At 42.3% G+C, this 20009-nt stretch overlaps 1 protein-coding gene across 2 annotated transcripts in view; it reads left to right on the top strand.

The window, feature by feature from the left end:
• The window catches only part of LOC147673984 (uncharacterized), a 987450-nt gene that overhangs the window by 734884 nt on the left and 232557 nt on the right, over nucleotides 1-20009 (top strand). The window lies entirely within an intron of this gene.

The raw sequence follows: 20009 nt of genomic DNA, 5'->3' as shown, positions 1-20009 counted from the left end.
AGCGGCTGCCATGATTGCTCGTGGAATGGCCACGACGGAGCTACGAGATGGTAGTGGTCTCATGCTGACGCCAGCTTTAGTCTGAAACATCCAGAAACACTGTAGACTACCTATTCGATCAGTTCCGGTAGCGCCCCAACATGACCCGGAAGAGAAGAACTTGCCCTCCCCTCTTTGACTGATGGTTCTTGTTGCCTGTCCCCTCTGTTGTCATTTAACAGAAATTTTTGGACTGCTGAAAGGGGTTGTGTTCTGAACGCTGGTTGGTGGAGACATTTTGACTATATTCTTGACCTACGTTGTCGCGTAATGCGTTATATGACACGCCGCGTTAGCGCACCCGGAAGTGATCCGAGGCGCGGCGCGCAGCGCGTAACGTAAGCATAACAGGTCATGTGACTTGTTAATAAAACTTTTCATTGGTTCATTTTACTTTTGTTAATTTAATGATGAAAAGCTTGGTCATATGACCTAAAAATTACGCTTTTTATTGTTTTCGAACAATATTTTTTTTTTCAAACATATGTTATAATATTCCAGGCTAATGTACTTTCCCGGAAAATTTACAACTGTCTTGCAAGTAAAATATATTCCTTTTTCAAGAAAAAGGGCGTTTCTTCCTTCCATGACGGAGCCGTTGAGTAAAAGAGATTCGGCCTGCTGTCTTAGTCGCCGATACGCCTGATTATCAGATTCTTATCGATCACTTTATGTTGCAGACATGAAAAACACAACTGCCCTTGACCATTTATCTTTACTGCGTTCCTACATATTATACCTTTTATCCGTCATGTAATTGGACTGCTTTATTTCACTTGCCTTTTACTGATTCGAAAACAGTGACTAAAAGTAAAAACTTTACCAATGTAAATACTACTACCGTGTTTTGTTTTAAAAACCTTTATTGTGAAAATGTCAGTATACAAATACGGGCCTATAACCACGTGGGCCGGCCACGGAGCAAACTGAAATCGTATATGATGAGGAGACATTTACACTGTAGAGGAACGTAACGAGCGGGCCATTAGGTTGCAAGAACTAAGGTGTCTAACAGTTGCGGAATCGGTGGACATACATTTTGTAATTAAAATAGGACAGGGCCACTTACAATAACATTTTCTAGATATACATTTGCGGGCAAGGAGTTACGAGTCCCATTTATACCGGCGCCATTTTGGGCGAGGCCGGGCAGGTCCAAGATATAGTCAAAATGTCTCCACCAACCATCGGCCAGACCAGAACCCCTTTCGGCCCTTTATGCTACAAGATGGTGTCTTCCATTCAGAAAATATTGTTGGCAGCATTTTGAAAGGAAACAGAAACAGCCGTTCTCCTAGTGAGTTTCACATTGTTACATTTAGGAAGAATGTTGAAGAGTAGTATGTGGAAAATCTGAAGCCATTTTTCTACAAACTCTCAATCAGACTTGGATGGAAAAAGAAACCTGAAGAATGTACAAACTGAAAACCAATTTTTGTCTGTATAGCATCAACAGTAACGCTTGAGTCAGCTTTGTGTCAAGCCGCCATTTTCATTCAATCAATAGCGTCCCCCTGCACACATTTAGGGACCTGGTCGTGTCTTCAGATGAAACGGATTGTAGGAAAAGAAGCAGAAAGGAAAAGGAAAAAAGTTCCGCCGGACCTCGGGAGCCGGCCGCCCATGTCATGTGCGACCTTTGGCCACACCAGGGCAATAGTGAACCTGCAGCAGGTGCAAATAAGCTTCAGACAGTCTTCAACTTAGTCTGATTCTTATAATAAGTGCGTCGACAACACACACAAGTGAAATTAGGCCTCTCACTTGATTTCATTTGACTTTCGGCGCAGCATTGTAGGATGGCCACACCAGTGCGGCAACTTGCTGGACACAACATCGGGGCCATCCAGATCTCGGCGCGTTCGACTCACTGTACCGCAACAGTGACCGCAACTCAGCTGGACACGCCGTCTTTCGGCACAGCATTGTAGGATGGCCACACCAGTGCGGCAATTTGCTGGACACCACCTCGGTGCCATCCGGATCTCGGCGCGTTCGAGTCACTGTACCGCAACAGTGACCGCAATTCAGCTGGACACGCCGTCTTTCGGCGCAGCATTGTAGGATGGCCACACCAGTGCGGCAATTTGCTGGACACCACCTCGGTGCCATCCGGATCTCGGCGCGTTCGAGTCACTGTACCGCAACAGTGACCGCAACTCAGCTGGACACGCCGTCTTTCGGCGCAGCATTGTAGGATGGCCACACCAGTGCGGCAATTTGCTGGACACCACCTCGGTACCATCCGGATCTCGGCCCATTGTGCTGCCTTCGGCCTATTCGCACATCGGTCCGCTACTGACGCCGCCTCACGTGCCAACGGATTTTCTACGCTTTTTGTAGCCCTATGCCGCATAACAGGTCATGTGACTTGTTTATAAAACTTTTCATTGGTTCATTTTACTTTTGGTTTCCTAAAGATGGAAGGCTTGGTCATATGACCTAAAAATAACACTTTTCATTGGTTTAGAACATTTTTTTTTCCCAAACGATGAAAGCCCCACCTTGTTTCTGGATCATTCAGACTGAAGCTGGCGTCAGCATGAGAGCACCACCATCTCGTGGCTCCGTCGTGGTCATTCCGCGAGCAATCATGGCAGCCGCTCCCCACCGGAAGCCTGCGGGACTCGGGGGCCCCCAAGACTTTTGTAGAATCTTCACGGCTGAGTGTAAAGATGCGGAGGAGGCAAATTAGGGTTAAAAGTATGGATTTATTAAGCTCAATCCAAGGACCCACCAGAGCACAGAGCAAAGCTTCTAAATCAGATAAGCTCAAACCGCTCCTCTGATTTAGAACACAAAACGTAATACATTCTGAATTGCATGGGCAACACTCTACAATGACATATTAAAGCTCTACAATAGAAAGAAAAGAAGGATATACCACATGTATCCTTTTTACAGAAAACAAAAAAAGAGGAAAACCAAAAGAACAAAGAAAAGTAAAACAAAAGAAAGAAAATTAAAGAAAATCAATCCAAAACATAGTCATCAAACTTCTTAGGCAACTTAACAAATCTTTTGGCAGGAACACTAGAATCTAGAACAAATGAACTAGAAGCAGCCACATCAACAGGAGCATGTGAGTCCAAAACAGGGTCAGGACAAAGACTAGAAGTCGAATCACATGAATCCTCAGGTGATGGACTGAGAGACGAATCACATGAATCATCAAACCAGACATCTTCACCATCTCCCTTTTTATCAAAAAACAATTCTTGACCAGGTTTCAGAACAACCACAGAACTTTTGCACCACCACCCTCTACCCTTGAGAAAAACAGAAGAATCAGAAACTCTTTCCACCAGGAATGGCTTACGGAACTTTGACACACCCTTAGGAGTATGAGAGGGATTAACAATTCTGACCCAATCACCAATATTTACAACTTTGCTCTTACAATGATGAAACTCGTCATGATAGGATTTGCCAGACAAACGTGCAGAGGTGATATTATCCCTAGCTTTAGAGACAGAGGACTCGAAATTCCCAGACACATGGCTCATGTTAGTAAAATGAGGTAAAAACAAAGATTTAGCTTGTCTGCCTCTCATAAGACAACAAGGAGAGACTCCAGTACAGGTATTAGGAGTTATGTGATAACTCCAAATTTTGTCTTTTAAAAAGTCAAAAACATCCAAATCACTCTCCAATGCAGCTTGGATCCCCTCCTTAAAAAACTTGTTGGCCCTCTCAACCTGACCATTGGAACGTGGACTATAAAGAGGGGTCCTCTTAGTAGACACACCAAACTTTTTTAAAAACGCTCCCATTTTGCTAGAGGTGAACTGAACCCCATTGTCAGACCTAATGGAGATAGGTGCCCCTTCAATTCTAAAGACATTGTCTAGGAAACCAATGACAGCCTCAGTACTAGGATGCTCCACAAAACAATAATGTAGCCATTTGGAAAAATCGTCAACAAGGACAATAAGAAACCTGTTCTCCCTGCCAAGACAATTGTAAGGTCCAGAAAAGTCAATAGAGAGATTTTCCCACGGACCAGAAGGAGCCTCACAAACAGACAAAGGTTCAGAGGACACCTTCCAGTGTTTGTCAGACCTGACACAAACGGCACAGTTGTTGATAAACCTCTCAACAAAAGAATCCAGCCCAGGCCACCAATAGTGACACTTAAGTATCCTTTTAGTACCAGAGATACCAGGATGACCAGAATGGGCCAACCTGACAATCTTCTCTCTAAGGCTACCAGGTGGAACAAATAGATTATTCCTCAACAGAATATCATTTTCAATGGACAACTCACTGGCTACCTGCGCAAAACTCCTCAAAGAAGACTCAATATTCTTAACAGAAGGCCAACCACTAACCACATAAGACTTGACCTTAGCTAAAACATTGTCCTTGCAAGCATGATCATTCCATTCACACGCATCAATACCAAAATTGCTAGATTCCACCGCATCCACAGCAGCCACAACACACTCATGCAGATCAGTAACTTCATCATGTGTATCACCAAGTGGGGGCAACCTGGACAGACAATCAGCCGCAAAATTCTTCCCACCAGGAATGTGCTGAATCTCAAAGTTATACTCCTGTAGTCTTGCAATCAACCGAACCAACCTTGAGGAAGCGCTGCCAGTCCTGACCCCATCCATCATATAGACTAACGGTTTGTGGTCAGTCACAAAAACAAAGGGCCTACCCCACAAAAAATTCTTCAACTTCTCCACAGCCCACACACAGGCAAGAGCCTCCTTTTCGATCGTGCTATAATGCACCTCAGCACCCCTAACAGCCCTAGAAATAAAAGAGATGACTCTTTCCTTGCCATTAACCATCTGGGTGAAAACAGCTCCTAAACCAATAGCGCTGGCATCCACAGTAACAAAAGATTTCCCCTCAGGATCAAAAGTTTTGAGACCCGGGGCATTAGCAATAAGCTTGATGACACCTTGAAAAGCAGAATCATGCACATCAGTCCAAACGAACCTAGCACCTTTCTTAAGCAACTGCCTGAGAGGCTCAACAACCAAGGCATAATCTTTAACAAATTTGGCGTAGTACTCTCCTAGCCCGAGAAAGGAACGTAAAGCATCCTTGTCCTGAGGCTTACTGGCATTCTCTAGACTACTGATGATATCTTTTTTAGGAAAGATCCCTTCCTGAGTGATTTTATGACCTAAATAGTCAATCTCTTTAACAAGAAATTTGCATTTCTCTTTACTCACAGTCATGCCTCTGCTGCTAAGGATTTTTAAGACGATCTCTAAAGTGAGATTGTGTTCATCAATAGACTTAGCAAAAATTAAAATGTCGTCCTGAAAAGACTGTACACACTTCACACCACGAAACAAATTTTCAATTAATTTCTGGAAAACGCTGGCCGCTGACGCCAGGCCGAAAGGCATTCTCAGGAATCTAAATAATCCAAACGGAGTTATGAACGCCGTCAAATCTTTAGACTCCTGATCCAGAGTGACTTGATGGTACGCAGCCTTTAAATCGATAATAGAAAAAAAATTTGCTCCATTTACAGCAGCCAACATTTCCTGTATTCTGGGCAAAGGGTATGTTTCTACTACAATGTTTTTATTGAGAGATCGAAGATCTACACAGAGCCTAATCTCTTGGTTCTTTTTAAGGGCAATAACAATAGCCGAAACCCATTCGGAGCTATCCGTAGGTTCTATAATCCCTTGGGAACAGAGACCGTCCAAATGCAACTTGAGCTTGTCTCTGACCCCCAACAGTACCATGCGAACCTTGTGTTGCACAGGCAAGGCTCCCTTTTTAAGTTTGATCCTGTGCGAAAAGCCCTTGACCTCCCCCACAACATTTTCAAAGACATTTTTGTACTTATCAAGAATAGGAGAAATAGGATAATCCAAAGAAATACTGTGCACAGGCATTTCCCTCAATTGAATAGGATGATCCGATCCAGGACGTAGAATAATGCCAAGTTTACCCAGGTCATACCAACCAACAATGTTCTGCCCATCAATTGCGACATAAATTTTGGTAAAAATGACACGAGACTCAAATTTTAACGAGTCTTCAAAGAAGCCTAGCATTTTGATCTTAAAATTACCAAAAGCTTTAGGATTAATATCAGATTTGGTCAGTTTAACATCCTTCCATCTCTCATAAAAGAAAACATCAGATAAAATGGTCACAGGCGAACCAGAATCAGCCATAGCTTCAAAGGTAATCTTCCCAACATGAACTATCCCCAAAGGAGCCTTGAAGGGAAGCGAAACACTATTAATGTAACTATCAAAGGAATCGTCATAAATGGTAATGACTAAATTCTCCAAATCATCATGAACGCAAGAAACACTGGAAACAGCAGTATCAGATTTACCACCCTTCCTTTGATTCCTACAAGAAGATGCAAGATGACCAATCTTACCGCACTTGGTACATTTCCTCTTGAGAGCAGGACAATCTGGAGAATTCGCTAAGTGTGCCTTTGAACCACACCTAAAACAGCTTAAAACTCTACCAGGCTGAAAATTACTTTTACTGCGCATTTGAAGAGCACAAATCGGGGCATCATTGGTACTCTTGTTTTCATTAGCAGAAATGACCTTAGAAGATTCAATAGATCTCTCAATCCCCTTGGCTAAATCAATTACTTCAGATAGGGTGGGGTTGCGACAGGCTAATAGTCGTTCTTGAACTTTCTTAGCTGCGCAATTAAAAACAAATTGATCCCTTAAAGCAGTATCAACATAGGCACCAAATTCACAATTCGCAGCTAACACCCTTAGAGCTGCTATATAATCCTCAACAGATTCATCAGCAAGCTGTTTCCTCTTATGAAAGGAATGCCTTTCAATCATGACGCTAGGCTCATCTTCGAATTGTTTTTCCAGTCTAGCAACAGCTTCAACAAAAACGTTCCATCCATCACCACCTTCAAGTGGTGGTGCAATGGGCACAAGGTTCTTGAAGATCTCAATGGCGGCTGTTCCCAAATAACTGAAAAGAATGGCCTTCTTCCTCTCCGCTGAGAATTTAGTACCATCAATAGCAACTAAATAATTCTCAAAAGTATCAAACCATTTTTTCCACCCAAGTTTGGGTTTTCCAGGTATTTGTAGAAATATGGAAGGTTGATTGCAGATTTGAGATGCAGCCATTTTGAATAGTAATACAAACAAATGAGTTAAATTGCTATAATATGTGTGCAAATCACAGTAGAGATAAAATGGCAAAATGCACTTTCAGTAAAAATAAAGTGTGCACATCACTTGTAGAAAAGAGAAGATAAAATGTGATTGTGCGCAAGCAACAGAAGTAAAAACTGCAACCTTATTTAAATATTGTGTGCAAATCACAGTAGAGAAAAACTAGCAAAATGCACTTTCAGTAAAAGTAAAGTGTGCACATCACTGTAGAAAAGAGTGCAATCTCATTTAAATATTGTGTGCAAATCACATAAGTAATGACTGCAACAAGCACAATTGAACACGACTGAAGGCAGATTAGAATTCCCAGTTTACCACGTTTGTGCTGTGATCAAGAACAGTAAAAGAAATACCAACTTTAAATAGGCGTGAGCAAACCACTGAATTCGCCAGTAGAAATTTTCATGTAGTCGAAGTAAGAGTGAGCGAATCACTGAATTCGCCAGTAGAAACCTTCATGTAATCGCTTTAAGTGCGATGCGAAGAGAACAATGCCGCGCTGTGAAGCCGATCTCAGAAAACAGCTGACACTGAGAGGTTAAAATGGCCGCTACACAGCGTGATGTGCGCTGCGTTTCAGTGAAGCGCGCTGCGTCTCAGTGATGCGCATGGAATTCCCAATAGAAGTGGCGTTGCGTGCTGAGTGCGCCGCGTTCCAGCAGAAGTCCGTTGTGATTCACGGACGTCATCAGTTGAGAAAAGGCAGGAATGCGTGATGACCAACTGCCACAGAGACGCTTAAGCAATAAGCGAGTGGGAATCCCAAAATAGGTCGTAAATAACAGTACCTTAAAGCTTCAAAGGGACATCACCTCGGCCAGCATGAAGTACAGCGCTTGAAGGAAATTGCAGCGTAAGTCCGAATCTTCAATTGAATTCGTAAAAAATGTAAAATGTGCTCAAAATCGTAGTGGGTCCAAAAATATATTTAAAAGAACCTCGTCGCCATTGTAAAGATGCGGAGGAGGCAAATTAGGGTTAAAAGTATGGATTTATTAAGCTCAATCCAAGGACCCACCAGAGCACAGAGCAAAGCTTCTAAATCAGATAAGCTCAAACCGCTCCTCTGATTTAGAACACAAAACGTAATACATTCTGAATTGCATGGGCAACACTCTACAATGACATATTAAAGCTCTACAATAGAAAGAAAAGAAGGATATACCACACTGAGGGGCCGCTTTTCGAGAATGGAGCCCAAGCCCTAGCAGGCAAGCGTCCGAGTTCCAAGGTGTCCCAGGGCCATTTCAGTGGACCAGGCCCAAAACCGAGGAGCCGTCCGCCATTTTAAGAGCCATGTGGCAGCCGCCTATCGCTGCACTGCAAGAGTGGGAGCAACTCAACAACATGGTGAGCGAGACGCTGTAGCCGCAAGAGCGGGCGCAACTCAGCTAGATGGCCGCCACCTGGGGAGGCCCGTTCACGCCGCCTCCCCCACCCCCGGGCCGCCGCACGCCAATTTTCGGAGCAGCATTGTAGGATACCAAAACCAGTGCGGCAGTTTACTGGACATCACCTGGGTGCCTGTCGTACATGTTGTGTCAGCCATGTGACACTGGACACAGTCCCATCAACATCTCAACGCGTTCTGCTGCCTTGGGACTATTCGCACAACAGACCGCTACTGACGAGGCCTCCCCCCGCACCACCCGGGACGCCCCACGCTGTTTTTCTGTGCTGCATTGTAGGATCCCAAAACCAGTGCGGCACCCAGGCGACATCACCTGGGTGCCGTCCAGAACTCTGCACGTTGTGCTGCCTTGGGACTATTCGCACAAAAGACAGCTTCTAACCATTGTTGCTTTTTGTGTTGAAAAATGTTTAAATGTTTTTAGTTTTTGTTCCGTTCGTTATAGTTAATAGTTAATAAAGTTTTATAATCTTACTTTGTTGGAGTGTTATCTATTTTTTAAAAAATGGGTGAATGGGGCCTTGAATCGGGTTACTGTCATGTGTGGGCTTTGGAAGTGTGCTGCTGCAGGATCGGACATTTCAAACTCAAATGCACGTTCTTTTTCTTACCTTTCCGAAGCATGGAGCGCAATAGCAGGCAGAGAAAGGGTGATGCATGTGTTGAACACTACCTGACCTGGCAAGTTGCTGGCAGTGCCCCCCCGCCCGCTCCTGAAAGAGGGCACACACACACCGCCGCCCCGAGTACTTCACAAATCTTTAAAAGACCATGCGCTTGTTCATGAGGCTTAAATGGTTTATCACCTCTTCTAGAACCCCTGCATCGACCCTCTGACGTTTCCTGGAAAAATTACCATGTAACACAATACCAAGCCCTTTCAGCTGAAACCCCCAAGGAATCGTGGGGCATATTATCAAGGGGGTTTATCTCCGCTTTTTTGGCTTTAAAAGCCATGAAAGCGGAGATAAAATTATCTCCCTATTACCAAGCTGTCGCTAACACCAGTTAGTGACAGCTAAAAGGAGATAGCGACTATCTTGGGCCCCGCTTTGCATGTCAGTGATACTTATCACTAATGACATGCAAAGTGGCGTGCCAAGATGTTAGCGACTGGAAACAGTCCCTAACATCGCTATCTTCTATTACCAACTTTTGGAGATATTCGCGCTAAGCGCGAATATCTCCAAAATCTAACACCTGCCCTGAGCAGTTCTTAGCCATGTTATCCAATGGGAGGTGGATAACATGGCTAAGAGCATTTGCTCGATAATACATGAATATCGCTGACTTTTCTGCGATAATAGCAAGGTTTATCTGCGATAAAAATCGCCGATTTGCGGCGATAATTTTTGTCTCTAAACAAGTTAGAGACAAAAATTATCGCTAGTTGTTCGTAATATGCCCCCGGGTTTTTGCTTGCAGAAATCGGGAGGCGGGAGACTAGCACTGAAATCAGTAGTCACACGCCTGAATCGGGAGGGTTGGCATGTCTGAATTCTCTACAGCTGGGGCCATAAACTACATCCGCAGGGGTAGGTGATAGCCTGGGACCAGCCTGGCATCTAAAATGGCTGCCGTGCACGACAAAATTGTGGCATTGGAAAAAAGGCAAGATGGCGCAGCCGCTGGAAGAGATGTATCAACATATATCAGCCTCCTCAGCCACCCTCAGGAAACATAGGGGATTAGGATACGTCTCCCGCACCCCCTTATACCTAGTAATTTAATTAACGAAGCACAAAATGGCGAATTCCCGTTTCGCTACCAGTTTGCGGCCCAGTTCGCGGCCCGTGAAGCGCTTCTACCGTGAAAAATCATTTTTTTTTTCTTTTCCCCACGGGACCCTTTAATAACCCCAACAACATTCCTAGGGGGTCAAGAGGGGGATACCTTGCCCCCTTTCATTAAATTCCCCTTTCGTTTTTCACCTCTTCTTCTCTCTCGATCCTACCGAGAGACAAGATGGCGGCCGCTCCGGACTGTTTAGAATGTTGACAGACACCGGAGAGCCAATCAGCTTTCTGCGCGCAAAGTTCCGAAACGCGAAAAGTAAGCGGACCGGATCGCTGCCCGGAGCGTTGTTACAGATATATATCTTGATTTAAACGTTAATTTCTCAAAATCCACTGAAGCACATATATTGAGACCTAGCAAAGGCACATCGGGCTAACAGTCCCTACAATTTTGCCAGGTTTCGTGCAAATCCATTCAGCCGTTCGAGCTAAAAGTGAGTCCAACCGCCCTATGGAAAACTCAATGTAAAAAACGCGTTTTGGGACCCCCCTTTTTTCTCAGCCCCCCCTTGACGAAACCCCACCAAATTTTCAGGGGCTGCTCAGAAACAGAATGTGCCATTTTCCTGAAAATTTCAGCCGATTCCGTCCACAAACGCCAAAGTTATTAGACATAGAATTTTCAGAAATCCCATAGGGAATTAATCCTAACTATATATACCTACTGGCGATAGCCAGTAGGTAATATATATATATATATATATATATATATATATATATATATATATATATATATATATATATATATATATATATATATATATATATATATTACCTACTGGCGATAGCCAGCAGGTATATATAGTTAGGGTTTTTTCTCTATGGAACTTTTGAAAATTCTATGTCTAATAACTTTGGCGTTTGTGGACGGAATCGGCTGAAATATTCAGGAAAATGGCACATTTTGTTCCTGAGCAGCCCCTGAAAATTTGGGGGGGTTCCGTCAAGGGGGGGCCGAGAAAAAAAGGGGGGTCCCAAAACGCGTTTTTCCCATTCATTTTTCCATAGGGCGTTTGGCCTCACTTTTAGCTCGAACGGCTGAATGGATTTGCACGAAACTTGGCAAAATTGTAGGGACTGTTAGCCCGATGTGCCTTTGCTGGGTCTCAATATATGTGCTCCAGTGGATTTTGAGAAATTAACGTTTAAAAACAAACAGATATATCTGTGACAGCGTACCGGATAGCGCACCAGTTCGCGTACTTTTCGCGTAACGGAGCTTTGCGAAGCGAAGCTGATTGGCTCTCCGGTGTCTGTCAACATTCTAAACAGTCCGGAGCGGCCGCCATCTTGTCTCTCGGTAGGATCGAGAGACAAGAGGAGGCCAAAACGAAGGGGGAAATGAAGGAAAGGGGGCAAGGTAGACCCCTTCTGACCCCCTAGGATTGATGAGGGGGATATTAAAGTGCCCCGCGGGGCCAAAAAAAAAAAAATTCGATTTTTTGTCGTAGAGGTGTAAATCGGTACGTGAACCGGGCAGCTAACCGGGCAGCTATCCGGCAGCGTAACGGGAGTCTGAGGAGAAGCTGATTGGCTGTCAACATTGTAAACAGTCCGGAGCGGCCGCCATCTTGTCTCTCGGTAGGATCGAGAGACAAGAGGTGGTGAAAAACGAAGGGGGAAATGAAGGAAAGGGGGCAAGGTAGACCCCTCCTGACCCCCTAGGATTGATGAGGGGGATATTAAAGTGCCCCGTGGGGCAAAAAAAAATTTTTTTTTTAAATTAATTGCGATTTTTCGCCGTAGAGGCGCGTCCCGGTACGCGAACCGGGCAGCTAACTGGGCAGCTAACCGGCAGCGTAACGGGAGTCTGAGGAGAAGCTGATTGGCTGTCAACATTGTAAACAGTCCGGAGCGGCCGCCATCTTGTCTCTCGGTAGGATCGAGAGACAAGAGGTGGTGAAAAACAAAGAGGGAAATGAAGGAAAGGGGGCAAGGTAGACCCCTCCTGACCCCCTAGGATTGATGAGGGGGATATTAAAGTGCCCCGCGGGGTAAAAGAAAAAAAAAATTGCGATTTTTCGCGGTAGAGGCGCTTTCCGGTACGCCAACCGGGCAGCTAACCGGCAGCGTAACGGGAGTCTGACATCTTGTGTTTTTGGAGCGTCCGGTTTGCGTACCGGGTAGCGTTCCGGTAAGCGTAACAAGGGGAAAACCAAGAGAAACAGTAAAATAAAATTTAAAGGAATAGATTTCCACCAAACTTGGCAAAATTGTAGGGACTGTTTGTTTGATGTGCCTTTGCAAGGCCTCAAGATATGTGCACGTGTGGATTTTGTCTAATTAAGGTTAAAAAAATATATATATCTGTAAGCGTGCTCTGGCGCGCTTACGTTACGGGTTTTGTTTGCGCTGCAGAGACGATACGTCACGTTTATGTGACGTGTCATGAGGCGTCTCACTTGGCTACGTGATACGTCACGTAATAAAGAATATATTTTACAGCTATAGATATTAGCTTTTAAAAAACCAATGAAATTCACTGAAAAAACCATAGGTTATAGACCATATATAGTTAGGAATTTGCATTTACAAAACCTTGAAAATTCACTGAAAAAACCATTGGTTATAGACCATATATAGTTAGGGATTAGCATTTACAAAACCTTAATTTACTCGCACAAAACCATAGAAATTCGCATATATAGTTAGTTGCAATAACTATATATCGCGCACCCGCAATCCACTGCTGATGATGTCACATATTACATCATTCATGACATGCTCAGTGACATCACTGATGACATCACTGATGACATCTCAAATGACATCACTGATGACATCTCAAATGACATCACTGATGACATCTGAAATGACATCACTGATGACATCACTGATGACATCTCAAATGACATCACTGATGAAATCACTGATAGCATCTCATTTGACATTACTGATCACATCACTGATGACATCATTCATGTGATAATACGATGAACCTCTTCAGACTCTAATATAACCTTAGATACAATCAGTGTAAACAGACACTCACAGACTGTCACTCATCCATGGAGTTACTCACACACCTAGTCAGTCATGCAAAGAATCAATCACACCTCCATTTCCTCAACTATACAGTTATACACACCTTACTTAATCAAACTTATATACTAACACATATTTACTCTCTTATACAATCACTGATACAAGTTCACAATGATCCTTACAGCCATTCACACATTCACTGGCTCTTATGCACAGTTATTTATATATGTCAACTCTTACATGTACTGTGTTTTACATATGTACTTACTATGACATGTAGCACTGAGAAATCCAATCACTCACCAATACACTCATGCAGACAGTCAACCGCCCATACAGCTGTTTCCACATGCACTTTTGAACCCATACATCTAGTGAATCAACTGCTCGCACATCTATGCACAGAGTCACTCACCTCCCAGCCACCCCCACACACACTCACTCTCCCATACAAATATTTGGGCAACCAATCAATAACCCATATAGTTACTCATATAGCTACTGATCAACACATGCAGCCGTGTACAGAACTACAGAAATAATGATGCACAAATTAAGACAGTTTAGTCACTAACCCATGCACTCAGTGAGACACATTTAATCATTCTCTCATACAGTCAGTCATGCACCTACTAAATCCTTCATCCAAACACTTATACATCCACTCATTCTTCAATATGTAAGACATATTTTAACTTTACAGAAACATACAGTCACTGGATGTTGTCATCAGTGATGTCATCAGTGATGTCATTTGAGATGTTATCAGTGATGTCATTTGAGATGTCATCATTGATGTCATCAGTGATGTCACTGACCATGTCATGAATGATGTAATATGTGACATCATCAGCAGTGGATTGCGGGTACGCGATATATAGTTATTGCAACTAACTATATATGCGAATTTCTATGGTTTTGTGCGAGTAAATTAAGGTTTTGTAAATGCTAATCCCTAACTATATATGGTCTATAACCAATGGTTTTTTCAGTGAATTTTCAAGGTTTTGTAAATGCAAATTCCTAACTATATATGGTCTATAACCTATGGTTTTTTCAGTGAATATATATATATATATCTTTATTCTGAGTCATAACAGAACATTCATAAAAGCAATTATGTGCATATTAAAAGAACAATACAAGTTGAATAATGCATACATTTCCATTCCACTATAAACATTATTTTAGTCGTTTAACACATTGATCCTTAAAAATAAATTTTTACATAAAATGTTCACCCAATTCATGTAATTAATGGTTTAGCCTCATAGTCCATATATACATAGCCATATCCCTTTATAAAAATGTAAAATTGTAATTGGCCTTTATGCATTTGCTTCTGCCGATATTCATATCCTCTTTATTGCTCGTTAGAAAGAAGAGAACTGGAATATTATTTTCCATTGCATAAAAGGCGGCCCGTAGGAATGAAGACATCCTGCAGCACACCTCTAATGTTGGCAATGATTGCAAGAAGAGGTATGCAGGGTGGCATTGTGAGTGGGACAAGTGTCTAATAAGCGGAATAGCATATCTTTTCCTGTACACAGAGTAAAATTTGCAAAATAATAACACATGCATAGTATCCTGGGGCATCTTATCATCACAGGGGCAGTTTAACAATTTCTGTGACCAATCATTCATATTGGGAAATGTTATTAACCTATGATATATGTCTAATCTAAAACGTGTAAGAATAAACCTATGTCGGGCATTTAAAACATATTTCAAATATGGTTGGATATTGAAAGAAGTTAAAATCAATTGATTTTTTAAAACACTAGATTTACAAATTTCATTAGTCAGTCTTAACGAGTCCAGGTGCCCAATAGCTGCCATTTTCAAAGCATTTCTGCTGGTCAAACCCAATAATTCTGGTTTTCCCATGTCACGAAAGAACCTCTGCATATACGCCAACCATTCTATGTTTGAATACCGGGCTGATTTGACACAATCATTAATTATTGCCTGATTAAAATCCGTATGGTCTGAAGTCCAGATTTGTGCCACAGTAAGATGGGTTCTATCTTAATCATATCTGTGACAAAAGAGACACCAAGTTCAGCATGGGCTACGTATACTGAAGTACTTTTTGGGGCTACCAACAGATGTTTTAAGAAATCGTTTTCTGCCACCTGGACACCTTCACACATCTTGTGACCCCATATACCCACTCCGTACAGTGCTATAATGAGATACTTTGCTTTGTAGATCTTCAGCATCATCTCGGGTGGGATAAATCCCAGCTGCACCGCAAAAGATATAAGGACCCAGCAAACCTTAACAAGCATTTTCTGTCTATTGTCTATTGCATGTTTCCAGGAGTAAGCTTTATCAAATAAGACTCCCAAGTATGAAAAAGTGTTGGTAAACTCAATCTTCGAGGTAGATATCATTATATCCCTACATTTTGTATATGTGTTCCCGCATTTCATTACATATGTTTTTGACTGGCCCAATGCACTCATATAATCCACAAATCTGGTAAGAAGCAACTGCAGGACCAGGGGGGTACGGGCCATGAGAACCGCGTCGTCGGGGTAGAGGAGGGCCAGGACAGGGCGCGCACCTATTTGTGGGAGGTCTTTAACATGTATCGCTAGGTCCTCACCCACACTATTAATGTACAATGAAAAATGAAAAGGGAGCCAAAACGCATCCCTGTTTCACACCTCTTTCCACGCCAAATGTTTCAGTACATTCTCCTCTAGGTCCATATCTAACCCTGGCCCTACATCCTGTGTAGAGATCTCACAGGAAGCTAATAATCTGGATCTCTACTCCTAGATCTTTCAGCTTTAACCACAATGTGTTGTGTATCACACAGTTAAACGCTGAGGAGAGATCAACGAATGTTAAATACAGCATCCCCTTTCTCATCCTCACGTATTCTCCGATTATTGTATTCAAATTGAGACATTGTTCGATCGTGCCAATCCCTGGACGGGAACCGTATTGAAGGTCAGACAATTTTTGATGGGTTTCCGCCCAGTCCTGTAACCTCCAGGATTATTCCTCCTGTTATCTTTGCTAGGGAGTCAAAGGTCAGACAATTTTTGATGGGTTTCCGCCCAGTCCTGTAACCTCCAGGATTATTCTTCCTGTTATCTTTGCTAGGGAGTCAATCAGGGAGATAGGCCTATAACAGGCAGGGTTTGTATGATATCCCTTTTTATAAATTGGAACTATGGTTGACTCTTCTCAGGATGTTAAGAGACATGTCGTACAAATCGCCTTAAGTACTATGGTCAATAATGGGCCGCACAGGACGATGTTACTTTTAAATAAATCTACTGGGATTGCGTCAGGTCCTGGCGCTTTGCTGTTTTTACTCGCTTGGATGGCTCTGATGACCTCCTCCTATCTGAATGGGTCAATCAATGCAGTTACATGAGAGATTAAGACCTCCCTTTCAGTGGTTTCCTTAGCCTGCGTACTTGTCTGAGATGGGTCGGAATAAATATTAGAAAAATGTTTAATCCATTCCGCCTCTGATACAGCTGTTTAAATTTTAGGAGAGTCATCACCACTCCATGGAGAAGAGTTGACTAGTTATCAGAAGGCTCTTTCATTTTTACATTTACTCGCCTGCTGTAGGGTTTCCCATGCATCCTCTCCTATTTATTGTTTTCTTTTCTGTACTGCAAATTTATACTGTGTTCTGCAACGGTGAACCTCAATGGGATTTCTAAGACTCCTATGTAGGGCCTCCTTCAGGGATTGATGAGCCTTAGTACATGCGGCATCAAACCTCCTTTTTTAAATTTTAGTCGGGTGAACCTTATTTACAAATAATTTCTCTCTCACTCCTGGACAGATATCCAGGAAAGCATCAATTACCTTCACTGGAGAAGTAGTCTCACACAGACATACATCGAAAGCATATTTCTTCTCGGTAATCAATTGAGTAAGAAATTCTTCTTGGATTACCTGGGTCCACCTTAAAGTATATCCGTTTTGTTTGGCTAGTTTAATTTTGCCTGCCATATACACTTGTCAATCTGGCCTTTGTTTAAAAAACTGACTAGTCGCTAGGTGAAGACTCAGGGGAAAATGATCATAGAGAGTAATCGTGTGTGTGCAAAAATTGGAAACTAGGCCAGCAGCTCGCCTCAATATCAAGATGTGGTCTATGATACTATTGCCTGGTCTCCCATTAAAGGTATTTAATCGACCACATGAGGCATTGAGATCTCATTCGCAGATGTCATCTCAAATTTAAGAAGTTTTTCGTTTATCTTTCCCCCAGCTTTATAATGTATAAGATGAGGCTGTTCCTCATCCTCAATATGGGATATTCCACACTTTTTGGTTGAGAATGCCATGCACTGTCGAAGGCTAAAATCGCCTCCCCACATGATCATCATCATGCTTTTCTTTTTACTTATAATATCTTCCAGGTCATTGTTAATCTCCTGTAGATAATCCATTATCATTTTATCATTAACATTATTGTAAAAGTTGACTATTACTATACTTGTGTAGCCTTTCACACTACAGGACACTAGCTGATAATAGGGGTGATCTATATGGGATACAATATTTGTAAATTGCAATGTATTTGATATGTATATACTCAACCCACCTTTAGCCTTACCATATCTCGAAGGTAATGCCGCAGTGAAATAAGTTCTATGCCCATTTATGTTTGGGGTATTTATCAACCCTGTCTCCTGTAGACAAAAAATTGAATAATCTTTTATAAAATAACACCATTCTGTATTCTGAATTTTACTACGTAACCCTGACACATTCCAAAATAAATAGGCTATAGAATCTAATGATGCACAATCTTCCTTTGAGGAAGAGCTATCTATGGTGGCCTCTAGATCTCGAGTTTGAGCCAGTTGAGGGAAATTAGTATTGATCTCAGAAATTTCATTTGTAATTTGGTTGTGTGTAATATCACCTGCATGACAACCCTGAGCCATTTGGGAAGAGGTGTTTATAGTGTCAGGTGTTTCTGCAGGTATTACCATTAAGGTTTGATCATTAGTAAGTATACCCATCTCCCTGGAGACACCCGTCTCTTTAATTGTATAGGGTCTCCCTTTAAGTCAATCTAAAGACTCTAGTGTAGACGAACATTGAAAACTATTTACAGTTTGAACTTTAAAGTTTAAAGTTGATATTCTCTGCTCTGTTGGATGAGGTGTTCTTGCGTTACTCTTAAGGTGTAATGGGTGATAAAAATAGCCCAGCGGCAGGCAAAAATTACTTTCCCATCTGATTTAATGTGTCCTGTTCTATATAGGGCCATCTCAACCAACGCAGGTGTACCAAAAGACAGGACCACATAACCCCCCTGCTGGGTTTTTATCTCCTTTCCTACCCATTTCACTATCCTTACCATTTTAAAATCATTGAATAAATGGTTGAATAGTCCCGATCTTGTGCCCAGCCAATTTAGGGCTTTATTTCTCAGGGACATCCAGTTCTCGTTACAGTTTGGGGGTAGGGGTGGGACGTTTGTCAAAATGACCACGTACGGGCAGCGGCTGAGCGGGGAGGCTTAAACGATCTGAAACACATTCCTCTTGATCTCTGTGCCTTAAGTCAGTGTCCGAATGTCTTATCATGGGACCTTGATACCCTGATTAACTGCATCTGCCTACAGAAGCTACCCTCTCACCTCTCATCCCCGTTGCTCCTTTACAATTGGTATGGGGTGGGGATGTTTGTTGGAGGCTCCTTTCATGGCGCTGTCCACAGCTTGTGAAGTAGAACCTTCCCTATCCAATTCAGGTACTACATTGGGGACTGATTTGTGTATTATATGTGTCCTTTGAGTTGCAGAGGGAGAGGCAACAGTTGTCAGTAGTTTCCGGCATGAATCTGTCTTTGCTTCGACTTTCGTTAACCTCGCTTGTATTACCCCCACAATTTCATTCACGGTTTGGTCCAGACTTTTCAGGGATTCAACCAGGGTATCTAGTTTACCAATGATTAGATTGTAATTCATAGCTGTAGGGTGATTAGTGGTATTTATCTCTGGTTGCTTTACTCCCTGGGGGATGGTAATTACCTTCTTCCCACGTATTATATCTTTGTTCTTCTTGTTACTTAAACCCTGAGATCTAGGCTTTTTTCCGCATTTTGGAGGTGGTGAATTTGATCTAGAGGGTGATACACTGTCATTAATAAACTGTATACAACCATTTGCCCTATTCGAATCCTCCTGCTTCTTTGTCCTCCCTTGATTTTCCACATCTTTCTCGTGGATTTGAGCCTGAGCTATTGTGTTATGGGGCTGGACTACTTCACCTAAGGACTCTTCTACTGTTAGGATCTGTTTCTCTATTGCCACCATGGACCCTGTGATATATTTCAGTTGGCACCAATAGCAAGCTTCTATTTAGCCACATAGAAATATTCTAGGTGCAATAAGGCAGTAACCACACTCCAAAACATCCAGACAATAAAAACTTAGTATTGAAAAAATTTATAGTTTTGTTTATTTCAATTTATTAATTATCTTTTAGGTTCATTTAATTAGATAGTTTTTTTTAATACAAGGAACAGATATATATATTAACATAAAATGACAACAACATCAATGTACACAGTATAGGGTGATGAGATGGAAAAATCTTTTTATATTATCACATTAATACATTC

The sequence above is a fragment of the Lissotriton vulgaris genome, chromosome 12 (assembly GCF_964263255.1).
Source record: "Lissotriton vulgaris chromosome 12, aLisVul1.2, whole genome shotgun sequence".
Taxonomy (NCBI): domain Eukaryota; kingdom Metazoa; phylum Chordata; class Amphibia; order Caudata; family Salamandridae; genus Lissotriton; species Lissotriton vulgaris.
This window is presented reverse-complemented; position numbering and strand designations above follow the sequence as displayed.